Genomic DNA, 18424 nt, shown 5'->3' on the forward strand with positions numbered 1-18424 from the left:
TATGAAGCTGTCATATGCCATTCCTTCCTGCTGTTTAATAACGCTTTTGAAAGAATCCTTTATGAAGATGGATAGTAGGGTAATTCTGCACCTGAGGAACTGGCATGCTGTCAAGGAAAGCAGAGGCCAGTTTACTATCAGCCACACTGCATTTTTCATTATCTGCCACTGTCTTCCACAATAAATTTGCTATTAAATAAAAATAAATTGATCACTAGGGAGTAGAAATTATTAATGATAATGATGATCTTTACTGTTGTTATGTTAGCCATAGGCTATTGCAACTTGCTCATGAATAAGTGGAGTGTATGTGTGTTGTGTGTGTAAACCATGCACAGATGTAGTGCCTGAATCATACATAGAAAAAGACTCATCTGATGAGTCCCAGCATAAACTTAAACAAAACAAAGCATGAACCATGCTTTGTATATACACTGCACAATTTAAATGCCAATTACAGAAAGCCAAACACAGAATTAGATATGATTAAAAAAGGGTGTGCTCGTGCCAAGATTTATTACTACCCATCCCCGAGTAGACAGCCAGATTATGAAAGCAGTTAATGCATTCTGCTGCTCAACAAAGTTGCCTGACAATTAATGGAATTTGTTGAACTGGAGGGACTTGAGTATTGTCATAGAGGAGTGAATTGGTTTCTAATCAAACCAAAGTGCAAGGTCTGAGCTCACCCAGTGGACAATGTAGTAGAATATCAAGCCAAAAAATTGGAAGCAGGCATACCTAACTCATGGCATCCTTTGTCCTGACAACAACTTAAGTCGGTGCAATATTTACAAGTAAACACAAATTACATTTCCCGAGCTCGATAGATTCCTGCTGGAGGGTACTGAACCATATCTGCCTGCCAACTGGTGTTTTTGACATTGGTGGGTCTCAAGTAGGGTTGCCAGGTCAGGAACACCTCAGATCCTAACATTTCACATCCCAAACCTGAGACCTAGGGATGGTGTTTATTGATGTCACTGGGAGCAGGGCATGATCATATCCTTAAACATGATTCATTAAGCATCAAATACAATTGTTCAGAGCACGTTATTCAAATAAAGTCCAAGTCTAAGGGTGTGTCTACACTGTAGAAATAATGCAGATTGACACCACTTTCTCTAGCTCCATCCTATGGAATCCTGGGATTTATAGTTTTACAAGACATTCAGCCTTCTCTGCCAAAGAGTGGAAGGTGTCTTAGAAGACTACAAGTCCCAGGTTTCTGAAGGATGAAGCCATGGAATGATGTCAAACTTCATTATTTCTACTGTGTAGATACGCCCTAAGAAAGGAGCTCAAGGAGGGAGCAGAAGGCCTATGAAGAGTGTACAATAGCCAACACAAAGTACCATGCACCAATGAGAGCCAATAGCACCCTTAACAACAACAAACACTTTTCTTTCTAGGGTGGTGCTCTTACCCTGAGTTTCCTCCAATTGCCCTGAAACTTAAAGAAGTGGGATGAGGCCTGAGATCAGAAAACCTGAATGTACAACTGAATGTACCACAAAATTAAATATGGGTGTCCTTACACAGCAAAACTATTCTCAAAATGGGGCAAAGCCAACCACAAGGACCACAATGGCTCCTGTGACTGCATCCTCTTGAAATCTGTTCCCCTACTACATGGTGGTATAGGTCTGTAAAGCATAGGGATCTAAGATCAAAGGGCCTGGACCTTCTTCTCCAGTCCTCAGGTCTGTGGGGGGGGGATCTCAGGGGGAAAGTGCTCCCTTGAAAGTTGTGTGTACATGAATATATACATACACACTACACACATATGTACCCATATGTTGCTGCAGGCTGCTTTGGAATGGCTGGCATAGATTCTGTTCAAAGTGACCGGACGTCCTCCTTTTCCAGGACATGTCCTACACTTCCTTCTGTCCAAGATGAATTCCAAAATGTCCTCTATTTTGAGCATGACTAAGAAGGCATGAATTTATATTTATATTAGTGTTTTTAGCTTTCATTTTGTAATGACCTACATTTTTCTTGAATGTCTTACATTTTGTGGTGCCTTGTCTTCCTTTGCAGTTAGGACATCTGGTCACCCTGATTCCAATATGTGCTCATGTTTCCAACAAGCCATCTCGTCCCCCTCTTAAATATCACTGCGGACCCTCACTGCATCTTTGGTTTTGGCCTTGAAATCTCAGGGTCTGGTGTGTTTCCCTAGTAGGATCTAATGCAGTGTATGCATGTAGTCTTACACTATGTTATAGTACTTTGATCCTACAAGTTTGCATATCATAGGGGAAACCTATGGATTTCCATATCATAGGGGAAAGCAGGCTCCTCTCTACAAACACTCCTCTCAGATTAAATGTGTAGTTCTAATCTACCTGCAGCATGAATGCTGTTTAACACTGCTTTACCTGCTATGACTCAATACTATGGAATTCTGGGGTTTGTAGTTTTGTGAAATAGTTAGCCTTCTCTGGTGCCACAACAAACGACAAATCTTCATAGGGGTCCTTGAGGCACATCTATAGACCCCCAAGTATCCCCCGCTCTAATCTCAGACATGTTGACCCCAAAGGTATTCTAATTATTCAGAATAATATTATGGGGAAGACATTGTGGTACATGATCAGTGACACTAAATGAAGCCTGAAGAAATACAAGTGCATGAAATTCCGCATCTTTCTTTTACTGTTATTTTTGAATTTGTGTTTCACAAAATTACTCTGTAGATAAATATACACTCGTCCCTTTGACTTTTGCAGATATGATCATTCATGGGTTTTATTAATATTTTCTTTTTAGGAATATCTAGGTCCTCCAGCGCAACTCTATTGTCAACTGTAACCAAAAGTCACAGTGAAGGACCTAGAGATTCCTAGAGAGAACATCTACTAGGCATTTATAGCACCTCCATCACAGTTATAGATGTTGACCACAGAGTTGCACTGGAGACATAGAGATTCCTAGAGAGGTGTTCTTTCAGGTAAAAATATAGTGTTTTTGTTATTTGCGGTTTTCCCACATTCACGGGGGTCCTGTGCCCCTAGCCCCAGCGATTAGTGTATAGATGTTACAAAATGAATGAATATGTTTTTCTAAAGATGGTTGAAGTTTTTAGTTATGTATTCCAGGAGTGAACTATAACAAAACTTATTCAGTAAGAGGGATCTGGAAAAGAGAAAGAGTACAAAACCTAGATCAGGTCATGGTTGAGGAGGTCAAAGGGGTGGGGGAAGCAAACTTTCCAGATTTCAGTTGCTGAATGTTTCAGCAGCTGGCAGCTCTCCCCCCACTGACCGAATGAATCCCACTGAAGAGGCAAGGGCAGGTGAAAAGATAATAGACATTAATTTTATGTGTTGACCTTTCCTGGGGGGAGGGTCATTAAGTATTCCATCGCCAGGCCACCCATCATCTTGTACATTTCTTGACCAAGAGACTCCAAGGTAATTACAGTTGCCATTTTCTTCATGTCCTGTTATAAACTTGGTTTTTTAAAAGCAGATTCATGGGGGTATTATCAAGTGATAATGGTTAAGCTAAGGATATAGTGTATTTTCTTCATTTCATGATTGCTGCTTCTGATGTTTGCCCATTCCCATGTTTTTGTAGCCATTTCTGCAGCCATGAATAACTACTACTACTACTACTACTACTATTTATTTATATCCTGCCTTTCTCCCAATATAGGAACTCAAAGCTGCTCAAGATCAAACTTAGGTTGGGCTTTTTTTAGAGTGAAGTGAAGCTCAAGAGGAAGATGTGAAAATCATATGTCTGGCTGCCATTGTTAAATCTCCATCATGTACCAGAATTAAGTGAATGCTCCCTGCCTATGGAATTCCTTTCCATTGACAGCCAAACAGCATTTTATTCAGATGAGCCTCTGACAGCTTGCCAAAAAGGGGGATTTTTCACCTGGCACAGTGCTTTTTAATCACCATTAATTTAACTGTATTATCTTATAATTTGTTTGACCGCGTTTTAACATGCAACTATAGTTTTATCTGCAGCACCTTCTAAAATCTTTTTGTGAGCTGCTGTAAGTCCCAGGTTTGGTGAAAAAAAATGGGAGATTAATCAAATGCATTAATGAGTAAATAAATTATGATGCTAAGATGTCTGTGGATCTTTATAAGAATTTAAACAAGGTGGTTGGAAAGACAGAAGAACAAGGGAACACTAGTGAGTTTCCTCCTCAATTATGAATTTTTTACTGAAAAATGAAAAAAATGTATCCTAATTCCCCACCCCATATCTTTTGCCTTACACACCATACCAGATTTGGGCTGAATTTTGAAATATTGAGAAAATCAGCTGAACTCTAGTTTAATGTACTTTACCAGATAATGTCTACTTATCAAAGTCACAAGAACTGGGCTGGGTTCCTCCTCCTCACAATGTTGGACAAGCCTAGTGGGGAAAGTAGCACGATATATTGCTGTCTGAAGTGAAGAACAAGACTGTGCCCTTTCTCTGTCTATGTACTAAGTCAGCTGGAGAGTGGGAGTGGAATCTTTCTTTATTTTGGTGAGAAGATAACTTGGAGGCAGTATGGTAATCTTAGGACAGGCTACATAATACACAACTATCCTCCAGAACCTTGTTACTCCCAACAACTCTGTATTTTCCAAGTACCCTGACTTGACAGAGATAGTCTTGGTGAATCCTTTCTCATCCCACTTTTACGCTGTTTTTAACATGATCCAGTTTCTCTTTCTTCCTCCCACTTCCCCACTTTTTCCTCAAGCTTAAAATATGCCTTTGGTATTGGCTGAGTTTTGGTTCCAGCAACCTCCGTGGATACCAAAATCTGTGGATGCTCAAGTCTAATTAAATACAGCCATGTAGTAAAATGGTATCCCCTATACAAAATGGCAAAATCAAGTTCTGCTTCTTGGAATTTTTTTCAGGGGGGGATATTTTCATGCTGTGGATGGTTGCATCTGTGGGTGCAGAATGCATGGATATAGTGGGAGACTAGCGTTAACTGTACTTCCTTTGCTCCAAAATGAGGTCAACTTGCAAATGTAATTTGCACTCAGTTAACTGAGGAGAGGGGTAACCTTGCTCTTTCCAGTAGGCCCAGGCAAAAGTAAATTGCTGCAGCCTCTCTTACCTTGTGTTCTTCCACATTAATAACTTTTGTCCTCTTGACCACATTCTGATCTTGCTTTGCAATATATGTCCTGGTTTTCATCTGTGAAATGTTGGCGGGTATGCATCTTCCATCTGAAGCTACCAACCTTCTCTCATTTTAATTAGGGTGGCTCTGAACCAGCATAAGGAAGTGAAGAAGAATGAACCAAACCATAAGTAGGATTGTTATTGTTCTCTGCTTTTTATCAGTTGGCAGAAAAGCAATGATCAAGACAATCTCCACTTTTACCAAATCCATCCAGCTGATTTTTCTTACCTGCCTTTGGTTCTGATCTATAACCCCAAGGAACCCACTCCCACCCTCAGACTATGTTCATCAGATATTGATTGCAAGATTTGGTGAGTGTCCATAGGCAATTTACTCTGTCATGCATGGAAATGGGCCTGCAACCCTTAGAATCCACCAGTCAGTACAGTTGAGAAGAGGCAAGCAAGAGGCAGAGCTGTGCCATGTGTTCCTTAGTTTTGTTGAAACTGTTTGCCTCAGGTTTGGCAAGTGCTCCAAAACACCTGCTGGCTATGTAGTCCTGCCTCTTCCTACCTTGGTCTTTCCTTCACTGCTTGTTATCAGCACAATTCTATTTTTGCTCTTAGCAAGTAAGGCGGAAATTAAGATCCTAGTAACTATATTGGCCAATTTACAGAATTTGAGAATGCAAAAAGGCAACCAAGGATGGTTGGGTTTCCTGTGTGTGGTTTGTAGCAGGAGAGTTTAACCACTATTGTCATCTTCCTAAGCACAAGGTTGGCAGTTGGACACATCAGTGCAGGGGATTCTCAGATGAAAAACAATGATTGCAATTTCACCCCAGATCCAGAGAGATCAGCATACCCCAGTGGATCCAATCTGTTGTGCTGCTCTGAAAGTGATCATGTTTATCGCCATCACTGTAGTATCCATCTGCTTTCACTTGAAAGACGACACATGTTTTCTTAATCAAAGCAGTTGCTCTGTTGTGTTTATGTAAGATCATTATTTTCAACTTTAGACCTTCCTAATCCCAGGAGAGAAGCTCTAACCGCAAGTTTGCTTCTACGCCGTATGACATGCAAGTGACCAACAATTCCAAATTGGTCTCCTGAGATTACATAGTGGGCTGCTTGCCCAAAGTGGAAGACATAAAAACAGCCTCTGACATCAGAATTAAATTGGCTCCAGAGATTTCAGCAGCTGGTAGGCCAGCCAATGAAGAAAGATAGTGTGTCATTTATTGAAGAGGCTTGCTGTTGTTGTTATTGTATGTGATGTAGGGGAGGGGGCAATCCTAATGATGTGAAAATGTTTAAATTGGAAAGATAGGTTAGGAATGCCACTTTAGGCACTTTATCCACCTCACCCAAGACTTTGGCCTCAGTTCAATTTGCATGGGGTGATAATTGTTTCAGCTACTACTGAGACACAACTCATGCACAAAGATGGCCCCAGGCAGTTTGCCTCTGTCCTCTTAGGTGTTTAGGAATGTGCCTTCAAGGAACTGGCAAAAACTCCACTTAGTATTCCTTGCCCAAGAAAACCTTATGAATCTTATGAAATTCATGAGTTCACCATAAGTCTACAGATGACTTGAAAGGCATGCATACACACAAACAAACGAACACATATACTAGACATTTATCTGCAGGCATTCAGTTAATTTAATTTATATAATTTATATCCCCCTAAAGAAGGTGTGAGCAAAGTGCAGCCCTCCAGATGCTGTTGGACTTCATCTCCCCACAACCCTCACAACTGGCAGTACTGGTTAGGGATGATGGGAATTGCAGTCCAACAGACATCTGGGAGGGCTCATCATGTCGCCAACCCCTGAACTAATTCTATTGCAGTTTCACATTAGACCAACAAGTAGTTAGATGAAATTAAACCCTCTGTATTTTATTTAAATACAGGCTTTTTTTAAAGAGAAAAAAAATGGCAGAACGCTTTCTAATTGGTATCATCCCTAATAGCAGTAACATGAAAGGACTTGTTTTGGCTTTCATTTCATTGTAAATAAAGATCTAAGTCACAAAATCACTCTGGATGGTCCACAGAGCTGTAGGATGACCAGGTGCAGAGATTCTACTTTGGTGCTAATCCCCTCACTCACTCCTTACTCCTTGGCAGTTAAGCATTTCCTGGTGTGCCTGGTAATCACTGGCAGCTGTCCTGTCAATCCCCCCTAAAACAACGCCAACAACAAAACCAAATAATAAGGCTGGAAAGTGATTAGCATTTTGACGTCTTCCACTGTTCGTATACTTCCTTCCATTTTCCTTGAAGGAAGTTCAGATGTTGTTCCTATCCATATATTTCCTTCCATTTTTTTGAAGGAAGTTCAGATGCTGTTCCTTAAAATTCCTTGCAGTTCCAGAAAAAGAAAATAGGGCTAAATTTTATTTGTTGAATCAAAAGGATATGATGATGAGAAAAGTGATAGCTGCACGGAAATGTACCAAGTCACTTCAGTACAGTAGGACATGCGTCTCATTTGGGTGGAGAAAGGTCAAACATAAATCCAGGGAGGGTCATTAGGGGATGCAGAGTGTGTGGACTGCATCAGGTGACACCTCACAGGGCAGTGAAGACTTGGAGCGATCACTTGCCATTTGTCCCAAGAAGTCCCCCGGCTGCCCCCTCTGCCATCTGCCTGCTGTGGCTGATGGTGAGGTGGGGTGCTGCTACCACCTGGCAGCCAGGAATGGCCAGGCTGCTGGCTGGGGTAGGAAAGTGAGGAGCTGGTGGCAGCAGCAGTGGTCATGGACTCTTCCCCTACCTCTGTTGCCCCCCTTTACTGCCTGGCCAGCAGCCCTCCAGGCACAGAAGGGGCTGCCAGGTCGCAGTAGTCCCTATCCCCACCAGCTGCTGTGGTGGACCACTTTGACCTCCATTCCTACCCACTGCCCTCCCCTGTGGTCCCTACCCTAGAAGGCAGGCAGAGCAGGACAGTGGGAAGGAAGGGAGGGCAAAGTGGGCAACAGTGGGCCAGGAACATCAGGTGGGGCTACTAACCAGGTGCTTGTTTTATGCTAGGCTCGTGGGACCATTTGGGATGCAGCTCTAATAGTGTGGATTAGTTTCAGTCTTGTTTATTTATCTGCTAATCTAGTTACATATTCAGTTTGATGATGTTGTCATACTAAATTTCTTCTTTGCTTATAGGATTATTGGTTTTTCCTGTTTTAATTTATTGATCTATTTTGTAACTATATTGTGTGGAGGGGTTCTCCCCATGCTTGGTACATTTATAGAGGATTACTTTGGACACTCTTTACTGTGGGATGATAACATATACATTAACTAAAATGAAATTTACATTTGTTCTCTACCCCAGCATGAGTGAAAAAGTATTACGAGAAAACAAATTTGTTTTCAAAATGAGTGAAAAAGTATTATGAGAACACAAACTTGTTTTCAAAATGACCAAGAGAACTGAGTCAAGCAGCTTTTCCCTACCTACCTTTTTTTGCTCACACTGCTTTCAAGTTTGTTTGGTTTTAAAACTGTATTCAAAAGAATCACTGAACTCAGGGTAACGTAATTTAACTAAAGGGACTTTCTATTCACAATCCTATTTTCCTCCTTAAAGTCATCAAGACATTTTGATTCCTCAAGCGAAAGACAAAATGGTTCGCCTCACTCCACTGCACATACAGAAGCCAAATGGACTGGCAGTTGAACCATCACTGGAGATATAGCATCCCACGCTATGTACTTGAATTTGTCAAGCTAATTCTGGAGGAAGGGGTGAGCAGAGCTTGTATGTAAAGTCTTTTTCTTATGTAAAAAGTCTTTTTCTTATGTAAAGTGTTTCATTTGTATTGCTGTTCCTCAAGGACTAATGTATTAGTCTCATTACTTTGAGAGTAGGCTAGCATGGTGTAGTGGTCTGAGAGTTGGACTAGGACACTGGGAAATCCCGGCTCAGCCATGGAAACCCACTGGGTGCCCTTGGGCAAGTCACACTCTCTCAGCCTCAGAGGATGGCTCTGAAGATACCTGCCAAGTATTTTGCCAACCCCCCTCTGAAGATACTTGCCAAGAAAACCCTATGATAGGTTCGCCTTAGGGCCACCATAAGGCACACAACAACAACAACTGCATTTGTAACATGCTAGCCGTTGTTGTTGTTAATAATAACAGAAACACAGCTGGCATCCTGTTCAGTAGGTATAAAATTGGAAACTGGATTTACAGTCTCTGGGGATTCACATTTATGGTCATTACTGACTGAACATGACCCCCTCCCTCAACCCACCTTTTAAGCCTGTCTTCAATGCTCTCCCAGTTACGGGGTGCAATAGGAGAAGATGTTGGGACAGGACCCCAATGGTCTCTCCAGATGCCTGTTCTCAATGTCCCCTGTGACTGGGAGAGCACTACAGCCTTTGGCCTGTTACAGACTGCCAAAATAAAGCTGCTTCGGGTCTCTTTGGAGGTATGCTGTTTAAATGATGTATGCATCCTAAGAATCCGGAAGTTGCACCAAAGCTGCACTCTGGTGCTTAGGAATGGAGTGTGGCTTTGGCACAACCTCTGGACTCTTAGGACCCATGCGTCATTTAAATAGCATACCTGCAAAGAGACCCGAAGCAGCTTTATTTTGGCAGTCTGTAACAGGCCTTTGTTTCCCAGTGCCCAAAACTTGAAAATGCTTTAGCTGTGACGCTGCCAAGCTAAAAAAAGGCAAGTTGGGGGGGGGGCACTGTTAGAGTTAATTCCAGTGACGGAGCTCCATCATTATATTGTAACTGACAATTCAAGATCTCAGCTTACGTTGCACAAGCTAGGAAAAATGGCCAACATTGACCAACCTTGATGTTTTAGAAGTAATGAGTAAACATTATTTGCTCACACATATAAAAGAGTGGTGGCACTGCACACTGCTATATTACTTTGCAAATTTGACAGGGGGATAACATCATTATGATTTCATTATAATGAACCATGTTGCTTCCAGTTTCTGGGAGTAAGGGCAGGTTGTGTAGCATCCAGCCTTCCTTCCAAAAAAAGAAGAAAGTGACCAGAAGGGCTGGGAGGACAGACCATGGATTGCCATGGCTGCCCTGTACAGTTTTAATGTTTTTATAAGTGTTTTAATGTGGTGATTTTAAATTGTTTAAAAAACTTTTTTCTCAACATTTTTAATTTGTTGTTTTGTAAGCTGCCTTGAGTCCCATCCTGAGGGGAAAGTGACATATAAATAAAGTAAATAAATAAATAAATAAAGGCCTCAACTAGATTTATTTAAAACAAATTAAATTATAATCATTCTAAGTTGGAAAGGGCATTCTGAAAAAGAGAACCATTAAATGAAATAAGATCTTGCCAAGCTCCTTTTTTTAATTGTCGGGGGAAAGACATGGGATCCTCTTTCTTTCTTTTACCCACTTCAGCTGAAAAAGCAACTTGGAGGTGGAGATCTTAATCTCTGTGGCATGATGCCACATTGTGCTGGACGGACATATATATCTGACATTTAGTGGTGCAAAAGCACGAAAAGAAGTTTTTTGCATCATAAACCTGATGCGAGGGAATTTGAAATGCATTTTTTTTGGTCAAAGTAACCATTCTATCAGGAAGTCATTCAAGAAAACCAACCATGATACTGCCCCTAGACGAAACGTACATACATGGGAAGTAAGGAGGGGCAGGCATTGTTTTGAGGAAGGGATGTAACAAATGATAATGTTACTACAAGTCATAAAGGGAGAAAGATCTTTCTCATGAGCGGCCTTTCTTTTGAAAAGTCACTTTAAAAGGGCTAGCCTATGAATAAAAGACCAAGATTTTCACATTTTCCACTGGCCTCAAGTCCTCCTTTGTTCTTGTTTTCTTTTTATTGAGAATAGCGATGCCTTTTACTAGGGAGCCAGAGGCAGACTGTAGATTAGAAGTTATTTAGCTATATTCCAGCCTATTTGAAATGTATTTAGCAATTCTCTGTTGTTCTGTGGGATTTGTCATAAATCTTGAGTAAATATACTTAGCACAATCTCCAAGGACTGAAGTTTTGAATTCTCAGAGGGCTCAGATCTTTGAGCCTTAAAAACTTTTCTTGTTCAAAAGGAGACAAAGGGAAAGAATCCATTTGTCAAAACAAACGTTTTGAGGGGCATGGGTGCTGACAAGAACACTAGGCATTATATCTTTGGGGAAGTAGTATTCCTTCCACGCTTTTTAGCAGCCTTTTCTTCCTCTATGAAGCAAGACCTACCCTGGGAATTAGATATGATAGCATCATATCTTGAAATGATAGCATTGCTAAGGAGTTTATCACATGGGAGGAATTTCTCTTAATTTCGAAGGAAAAGAAAGTGGGGCCAGAACTAGTTCAGCAAATTTATGTGAATTCGAATTGCATTTGAACTGGCTTCCCATTGCCCGAAAATAGCTTGCCATTGCCCAAAATTGCATGTGGTAGTCTATCACGCAATAACATGAAACCCATGATTGCGTTTGGATTGCCATTGGATTATACTTCCAATTTCCCTTGTCTGATAAACTCCTAAGAAATTAAGTGATAGCATCACTGAGAAAAGTCTCTTCAGGTTTGTTTCTCCCAAATGGCTTTCAAAGCTGCCTTCAAAGGGCTGTATCCTGTGGACAGACATTTTCCGGCATAAACATCTGATTTAAATAGTAGAAATACTTGGATCACTTTGGGGCTGACTGCTGTGAAAAAGAAGATACTATGATAAGTTCAGCTGGTGGCCAGATCCCAGGAATGAACAAGATGTAACCATGAGAAGTAGAATTCTAGTCCCTGCAGCTCAACTTGGCCTTGAACCTAGGAAGGAAAGCAAGGCCTGCTGCAGGGCCAACCTAAGGTATCTTGTAGCCTGAAATGAAGGACCAATGGTGTTATTTCCACACCACACATGCAAAAGCTGGCTGGACTGCCACTTGAATCTTATTTCAGTATAACTGACAGGATAGTACTTTCATCATTGTTGAGACATTAGGCTAATTTGGGAAGCCCGGGACAAGTTGGTGTCATAAATTGCTCAACACTCCAGCAGAAGGAAAGGTATGGAGAGTTCACAAAAATAACCCCCCAAAAGCACCAAACTGCTGGAATGCACTAAGAAATACTGGTCTGAAGAATCAAAATGAGATATAAACAAAATAGAGCTTATGTGGATCAGAACTGGATAATAACATGTAATGGCAAACTAGTAGGACAAAAAAGACAACTGGGGGGCCGAAGCCAAAAAATAAATAATTAAATAATTTTTAAAAAATTAAATAAACAAATAAACCAGGACAAATGTAGGACAAAATTTTCAAATGGAGGGCACTTTTTAAATAAAGAATGGAGGACACATGAAAAAAATTGCTGATTTTTTAAAAAATGTTAAGATAAATGCATGTTTGTGAGGCTTCTATAGACAATTGCTGCACCATGCCCCTCGCGCGAGACTCCAAAGGCCCCGGCGGCAATCGGCAGCAGGACCGGGCTGGGGCCGGTCCGAAGGCCTCGCCGGGCCGCATCCGGCCCACGGGCCGCAGGTTGCCTACCCCTGATTTAAAGTATCCTGCAAATAAAGCGGAAATGGTGAGTTATTGTGCGAATGATTATTAGACACAATTGTGCAAATAAAGTGATAGCGGAAATTAATTGTCCCTGAAATCCTGGAAGTAAAAAGTTGCACATTGATGCTTCTTTGTGACCACTTTCATGGTGGGTTTTGTGCGACATTGTGTGAAATTGTTTCACGTAATTACGTGATTTTTCTGGGATATTCACGGGATAAACTCCCAATCTCCTTTGTGCAATAAACTCCTAGGTCAAGAACATATATTAAAGGGAAACTGGAGTTTGACAACCAGTTGCAAGTAAATCACATATAATAAACATACACAACTTGATAAAAGCACTATGATTGTCACTTTACAGATATTACCCCTAGTATATTGGGGATCTTTCCTGACTCAAGGGAATTACTACAGACCTTACTATCTTGGTTTCGCTCCAGTCTGATAAGCAGTAAGTGGGTTTTCATCTGTGGAGAGTAGAGGAGGATACAACGAGAGAGAATCTCTATATCTTTCTTCCCAGGAGCTAAAACTAGACTCAACTTTAAAAGGGACAGAGCTCTCTCAAAGGTGGGTAATCCTCTTTCTTAATGTACTGTAAAAGCTAATTTTCTCATTTGTAAGCATGTATCTTTCAAATGATTTTACAATTGTGCATAGTGCAATTCTACTTTAATATTGACTTCTATACATTTTAACTGTATGGTACTTATTTTAAATTGTAAACTGCCTTGAGTCCCAGTTTTGGAGGGTAATGCTAGGTGTAAGTAAAATCAATAATGATAATGATAATAACAATTTTGTAATTACTCTCCCCAAGAAACACAGTTATATCTAAATCACATTATGATTGTAACTTAATGAGGGAAAACTACAGTGTAGATACAAATCTACATTCTATTTACTGTCACAGGACAGTAGTTGCTGAAGGAGGAATACCACACGGTTCAAGCGTTGGCTTATGCTCTGTTCTGAAGGCTGATCCAGATGGGAAGGGAATGTGTTTTAATTTGTAGCAGTCAGATCTTTAATCAGTAACAACTAAATAACTATCATGTCTTCTTATATGGCAAGGGATTGAACAAGATGCCCCTTGTGGTCTCTCCCAACTCTATGATTCTATTAATCTAATGCTTTTAGTGACTTTCAAGAAACAGATAAATGGAGATTGGGGGGGTGGGGAATTATTGGGTGGACAGTTGGCCATAAAACAAAACAACCCCTTCCCCCCTGTAAAGGTATCACCACAAGATGGAAGTGCAAACTTGCATTTTTAAAACTGAACTACATTTTGGAGTGTGAAATGGTTTGTTGTTGTTGTTATCCACTCTTGAGTCGATTTTGACCCATGGCGACCCTGTAGGTGAGACATCGCCAAGACACCCTGTCTTCTACTTCTCTGCTTATTGTTCATTTCTGATCTGTTAGCCATCATTTTGTTTTCCATATCTGTTGACATATGTTGGTTAGCACTGGTGTTGTTGATCCCAGTAGTGTGGAATTAAGCAGTTCGACTGGAATATCAGATGTTCCTGGTGATTTACTTTCCCCCCATTTCTCTAATTGCAGCTTCCACCTCTCTTTTTAGAATTTGGGTTCATCTTCATATGGCTCTTCGATCCATGTGTTCTTCATTTGTTATCCCTTTTATATAGTGTTCCAGTTTCAGGTTGAAGAAAAGTAAGAAAGAAACACACAACTTCTTCCGCTGTCAGAAACTGAAGGACCTCTGTGTGATGTTCTGTGCATGATGGCAAAGTCTTGCTGCTCTTGAAGAAGCATACACACTGCATTTCAAGCTATCTGATGTGGGGGATGAACCATTTTCTCCCCAGTATGGCTACATGTTTTTCTTTCTTTCTTGGAAACATGACAGGGACTGGTAACTGATAGCTCACAGGCCAGCACCGGTCCATGGATCCCTTCTTTGGCCCACTAGCATTGCATTACAACATGCAGACGCTGTAGCTCAATGCCCACAAAGGGTAGCTTGGCTTTTGTTTGAAAGCAAGCAAACAGTGGCAGGTGGGAGGTACAAAGAGGAAGAATAATCCGAACCAAACTAAGGCCATCCAAGTTAGCAACAGAGCAAACATTTTCAAAAGAGAAAGAAAATTCAGTGTTGTGCTCAGAGGAAAATATGAGACGTTTGAACATGTTTAACACCACAGAGAGGTAGCTTCCATCTATCATGGGGATCCTCAGCCCTGAGATTGGTTGAATGCCAAGCATTTCAAATGGTTCTGTGTTAGTACAAATGATTGCTCCCTTGGGCCCTGATGGAAAAAGCTGACAATAATTAGACTGCTAAATAATCAAGAACTCGTTTTGTAGGATCAGGAGAAGGGCTAGGAGCCAGTTGTCTCCAGGGTTTCCATTGGCCTCTTGTGGACTACCCTGTCTGCTCTGTGTATGCCAAATATCCCAATGAATGAAGTGTGACATTAACAAATATGCACTTAGCTCCCACTACATCATTACAACATGATTTCACAACATCTTTTCAAATTGAAGGGCACTAGATTAAACAAAGTTAAATATACAACGATGAGAGATGGTGTAGTCCAGTAGCACAAATCCTCAACTTGAGCTTGAGAGATGTGGAATATTACCACAGCATGTCCCAAAACTCAAAAGGTGAACTTGGTGGTTCTTCTTAAGCTTTCATATCTGAATTGTGACTGATCATTCTTGTCAAAGAACCTGGGTCCCACCATGACAGAAATGACAAACCCACTCCATCGAAGGATATTTATATGATGTACAGGCATTCAGTTATATCATTTCTGATTAAATTTTAAGGTTTTAATAATATACTATATTGTGTGTTTGTTGGGTGGTTCCCTGGGTTTGAATCTCCAAGTTTTCAGCCATGTTAGTGTTAAGCAAGGATTGACCATTCTTTCTTAATAAGTTTAATAGTAAAACACGGTTTCCTCCTTCTCTTACTATAAGGGCCTTCATCTTCATGTCCTATGTGGCTGGCAGTTAATGGTCCTCCCTGTGTAAATAGCTATAGTTAGTGAATTTGGCCAGTGCAAGTGGGCTGAAATTTTTTGTGGGCTTTGTGGGGTTTTTTGAAGAGTTGATTGACATTTGCAAATTTCATCATTTCTGAGATGGATTTTTTTTTAATTAAAAAAAATTAATGTTGGAGAAAGTGGAGCTATCCTTAGTAGTGGTCAACATAAAGACCAAGAAATGAAAATCCCTAGCATTGTAAACCCTATTTCATAGCTTGAAATAATTATTTATCTGCATGAAATCTCCCATGTCTGTAGGGATTCTGAAATTACAGTCCAAAACAGTAACTTTCCCAAAGCCTGTCCTCATTTTATGAGAGAATAGTTGCCATTAAAAGAGGGTATGGATGGCAGTGGATCAGTTTAGGCTTCCCACATCAAAATATATTATGAAAAACAATTTGCCACTGCCTCTTAACTCCTCTAAAGGGATGGGAATCGGGCAGCCCTCAAAATGTTGGACTGCAAGACCCACCACAACCAACAGTGAGGAAGTCAGAAACACCACCTTTCGATCTCTCATACCATATTTAGGTTCTGGGTTAGCAGGAGTGCCAAATAGTAATGTCCAGATTTGATTCTGATTCCTGCTCTTTTCCCTCCTTGGCAGTTTGTAGGTATTTTATAATGCAGCTGAATCCCTTTCGATTTTCCATTGGTCAATCCCCTGCTGAGTAGCCCTAATGAAACCAATGAGACATCTCACAAGCAATATTGTGATCCGGCCTTTGCTGAGGATGACTAGTTGTATCTTCAAAGTACACAGGAGACTCTGTTTCATGTACTTTGAAAGCCATTCAGGAGGATTATCTTTACCAATGTGAGGAAGGCCCTTAATTAAGGCAATCATCATGTTAATGGAAAGTGGTGGAATAAAAGCTGAATAAAAGCTAATGGTCAAATTATGTTGGCAGTGATTTTTAATAGAGCATTTACTTCCTTGCTTTTTCTTCAAAGCAAACGAGTCCTTTAAAATTACTACTTTCAGAAATTAAAAATATGGTTAAGCTTGATCTATTGGTAGCACAGACTCTGCTCCAAATTGTATGAAACCCAAAAACACATTTATTATGGTCGTTGTGCAGACTCTTTTGTGTTATAAACACTGGAGAACAACATTTGTAGCGGATTAGAAGAGCAGAAAACAAACTTGGGAAATACTATTGATAACTGAAAAACAAGATACACTGAGAAGTGTTTGGCTTTAAGGAAAAGATTAGGTATATATAAATGGCGCTGCACATGTTGTATAGACAAATAAATCATACATCTCACAAGTCTGAAAGTTACTTTATTGGACTAGTATCCAGAAGCTCCCACTGAGAGTGGTCTGTGCCATTTCATCCTGACTTAAGAGATTCTGGATACTGTCATTCAAAAAGTTCTGATATTGCTTATAAAATGCTACCTTCATCGGCAAAAGATTTAACCAGGATAAACAGGGGGATTACTATTCAGGCCTTTCCTGAACATTTCCCCGGCCACCAGAAGGAAAATCTAACTGCTGAACTCCAATCTCACTGTCTATAGTTCATTGTCTTTTTTAATTATTATTAAAGTATGTTTTAATTTTTATATTGTTTAATTCTATTTTAAGGGGGGTTGGATTGAGGGATTTGGATTGTATATTTTTAATTCTTGCATCCTATAGAGGAGCAGAATATAAATGAATTCTATTATTTATTTTATTATTTATTATGATCCTTGTAGTCTCTTCTAACTCTATGATTCTATAGACATGCACTGAATCGTGGTTTAACCATATGAACTCAACACATTTCACAGCTTCTTGAATTTTCATTTTTCATTGTCTTGCTGAAAATTAGGAGTCATCCTTTAACATTTCTCTGACATAGCTGAACAAAATTGATTTCCATAGCTAGAGCCTGAAATGGTACTATCAAGTGTACCCCATTATTCTGAATGTGGAAACAGTTGCAGGACCTGTCATGTTATTTAGTGATGTCCTGGACATTTCTTGAAGGAAGAAGTTGAGAGCCACACTACTGTGGGGAGAATTGACACATAGCCTTCCAAAATGTGATTGCCATCCCTATACTCGAATTTCCAAAAATGTTTATAGAAGTCCCACTGTATTTTTCTTTCCCCTCCCAGGCCAATTAAATACTTTTTTGAGATACTTCACTTCTTCCTGTACCTGTTAAGTCCTGCTTCCTACTTATCAGGCCTTATGCATGATGGAACAATGTCCTTAGCCCTTCTCTTCCAGCAACACATTATGTATGGCACAATTCTGCCTTTTCTGGAGGGAATCATATGAGAGTGTAGCCTTATTCTGGCATTCTATACAATGAGAGATTGGTTACTTACTGTGATGATTACCCAACTGTAAAATGGATTGCTTTTCTGTGCCATCTAGAGAATGACTGAATAAATGCAAAACGAGAGGAGCATGCTGACCCTACCTCCTTCCACTGTCACTTTGTTCATGTGAAAAGTGACAAATCTGAGTCAGGGACCCTCCAATATACATGGAGGCAACTCTATAAAAATATTTATACTGATTTCTAATGGCTCTGTCACAGAGAACTACCATTGGTGAATGACTTCCCCAGTGGCTCTGGATTTGTTATAAAGAAATGTAAAAAACAGTGGAGCCATAAAATTTGGTTCTTCATTTCAGAAGACAAAGGTCCCTGAAATAAATCTCCCAACTGTCTCTGCCTGGTTTGGAGCAAGTTGTGGAGTGTATTTTATTTTATTTATATTAAACTTGTATCCCGCCTTTCTT

This window comes from Sceloporus undulatus, chromosome 5 (genome assembly GCF_019175285.1).
Source record: "Sceloporus undulatus isolate JIND9_A2432 ecotype Alabama chromosome 5, SceUnd_v1.1, whole genome shotgun sequence".
Taxonomy (NCBI): Eukaryota; Metazoa; Chordata; class Lepidosauria; order Squamata; family Phrynosomatidae; genus Sceloporus; species Sceloporus undulatus.